Here is a 2,993-nt window from a genome sequence, read left to right on the forward strand (position 1 = left end):
AAAGGAGTATGAATGATTGGAAGAAGGCAATAGGAAAGTAGAGGTTCAGGAGGAACAAAGCATCTTCATACGCTTATCTGAAATTCCAACCAAAGAATTACATAAGTATCTCTATCTTTATTTTATGTTTTATTTATCTTTTAATTATCAATTCTCCATCACCATCTGAATTCGCCTGAATGAGATTTACAAGGTGACCATAGCTTGCTTCAAGCCGACAGTCTCCGTGGGATCGACCCTTACTCACGTAAGGTATTACTTGGACGACCCAGTGCACTTGCTGGTTAGTTGTGCGGAATTGTGACAAAGTGTGATTCACGTTTAAGAGCTCCAAGTCCTTTGGCACCATTGTTGATGATCACAATTTCATGCACCAAGTTTTTAGCGCCGTTGCCGGGGATTGTTCGAGTTTGGACAACTGACGGTTCATCTTGTTGCATAGATTAGGTACTTTTCTTTTTATTTTTCAGAATTTTTAAGAATGAATTCTAGAGTTTCAAGGTGATGTTCTTATCATCACAAAAGCTGATTGATTCTCATCAATTTAGCTGCTGAATGTAATGTCCTGCTGAAGCTTGGACAACTATGTCTAATCGTTTTTGGCTGAAGCTTTAGACTAACATTGCATGATTCCTGGAATTCTTATTAAAAGTTTTGATTCTCTTTATTTTCTTTTCCATATAAGTTTCGAAAATTGCAAAAAAATTTATAAAACTATAAAAACCAAAAATATTTTATGTTTCTTGTTTGAGTCTAGTATCAATTTTTAAGTTTGGTGTCAATTGCATGACTCTCTTCTTCTTGCATTTTTCGAATTTATACATATTGTTCTTCATTGATCTTCAAGTTGTTCTTGATGATTTCATTGCTCTGATCTTTAAATTCTCTTATTTTGTGTGTTTTGTTGTTTCTCATATGCATTCTCAATTTGTTAGTGTCTCTTATATGAAAATTTTTTTTTAGTTTGGTGCTTGCATGCATTGTTTATTCGATCTTAGTTGTAATTTTTATTGTTTCTCATCAGTAAAAATCCAAAAATATTTTCAAAATTATGTCTTTTCAAGTCAATAATACAGAGAATTGAAGATTCAGAACATTCAGCAGAGGAATCAAACAGAAAAAGCTGGGTGTTCAAAACGCCCAGTGAAAAAGGAAAATTAGCGTTTAAATGCCAGCCAGGGTACCTGGCTGGGCGTTTAACGCCCAAAAGGGTAGCATTTTGGGCGTTAAACGCCAGAATGGATGCCATTCTGGGCGTTTAATGCCAGGATGACACTAGAGGGAAGATTTTGTTTTTAATTCAAAATTTTTTCAAATCTTCATAATTTTTCAAAATCAAATCTTTCTCAAATCATATCTTTTCAATCATATCTCTTCAAAATTAATTTCTTTCCATTTTTTATTATTTTCTAAAATCCTTGTTATAATTAATGATTTACTTCAAAATTTTCTAGTTGTTACTTGCCTATTAAGAAAGGATCAAAAGTTTTAATTCTAGAATCATATCTTCTAATTTCTTGTTAGTCAAGTAAATCAACTTTAATTTTTAAAACTCTCTCTTTTTAGTTTGATTTTCAATCATATCCTCTCAATCATATCTTTTCAATCACATCTTTTTCAAAATTAACTCTCAATCATATCTTTTTTATTTCTAATTTCAAAATCTTTTTCAAAAAATCACTTAATTTCTTTCCCAATCTTAATTTTTGAAAATCTCAATCAAATTTTCAAAATTTCTTTTTATTATTTCAAAATCTTTTTAATTTATTTTCGAAAATTCTTCCCCTCTTCTCACATCCTTCTATTTAAAGGACTAACAATCTTCCTCAAGGTGCAATTCGAACTCCCTCCTTCTTTATATGTTCGAATTCTCTTCCATCTACCTCCTCCTTCTATTCTTCTTTTCCTCTGACACCTCAAGGAATCTCTATACTGTGACATAGAAGATTCCCTACTTTTTTGTTCTCTTCTCTTTCATATGAGCAGGAACAAAGATAAAGGCATACTTGTTCAAGCTGATCCTGAACCTGAAAGGACCTTGAAGAGAAAGCTAAGAGAAGCTAAAGAACAATTCTCTTTAGAGGGCCTAACAAAGCTTTTCAAGGAAGAAAAAACCATGGCAGCCGAAAACAACAATGCCAACAATGCAAGGAAGGTGCTTGGTGACTTTACTGCACCTACTCCCGACTTCTATGGGAGAAGCATCTCAATCCCTGCCATTGGAGCAAACAACTTTGAGCTTAAGCCTCAATTAGTTTCTCTAGTGCAACAGAATTGCAAGTTTCATGGACTTCCATTGGAAGATCCTCATCAGTTCTTAGCTGAATTCTTACAAATCTGTGACACTGTCAAGACCAATGGGGTTGACCCTGAAGTCTACAGACTCATGCTTTTTCCTTTTGCTGTAAGAGACAGAGCTAGGACATGGTTAGATTCACAACCTAATGAAAGCCTGAACTCTTGGGAAAAGCTAGTTAATACCTTCTTGGCAAAGTTCTTTCCACCTCAAAAATTGAGCAAGCTTAGAGTAGAAGTCTAAACCTTCAGACAGAAGGAAGGTGAATCCCTCTATGAAGCTTGGGAAAGATACAAGCAATTGATCAGAAGGTGTCCTTCTGACATGCTTTCTGAATAGAGCATCATAGGTATCTTCTATGATGGTCTGTCTGAACTATCCAAGATGTCATTGGACAGCTCTGCTAGAGGATCTCTTCATCTAAAGAAGACGTCTGCAGAAGCTCAGGAACTCATTGAAATGGTTTCAAATAACCAATTCATGTATACTTCTGAAAGGAATCTTGTGAATAATGGGACAACTCAGAAGAAAGGAGTTCTTGAGATTGATACTCTGAATGCCATATTGGCTCAGAATAAAATATTGACCCAACAAGTCAATATGATTTCTCAGAGTCTGTCTGAAATGCAAGCAGCAACAAGCAGTACTAAGGAAACTTCCTCTGAAGAAGAAGCTTATGATCCTGAGAACCCAGCAA

The 2,993-nt window shown here is 34.7% G+C and overlaps 1 non-coding gene across 1 annotated transcript; it reads right to left on the reverse strand.

Annotated features, from left to right (window-relative positions):
• Positions 1–2,518: 2,518 nt before the first annotated feature.
• LOC148580528 (small nucleolar RNA R71) lies at positions 2,519–2,626 on the reverse strand. The gene has a single exon (XR_015899716.1). It is a non-coding gene; the product is annotated as a small nucleolar RNA R71 (small nucleolar RNA).
• Positions 2,627–2,993: the final 367 nt, after the last annotated feature.

Source organism: Arachis ipaensis, chromosome B10 (assembly GCF_059453495.1).
Source record: "Arachis ipaensis isolate K30076 ecotype BB chromosome B10, ASM5945349v1, whole genome shotgun sequence".
NCBI lineage: Eukaryota > Viridiplantae > Streptophyta > Magnoliopsida > Fabales > Fabaceae > Arachis > Arachis ipaensis.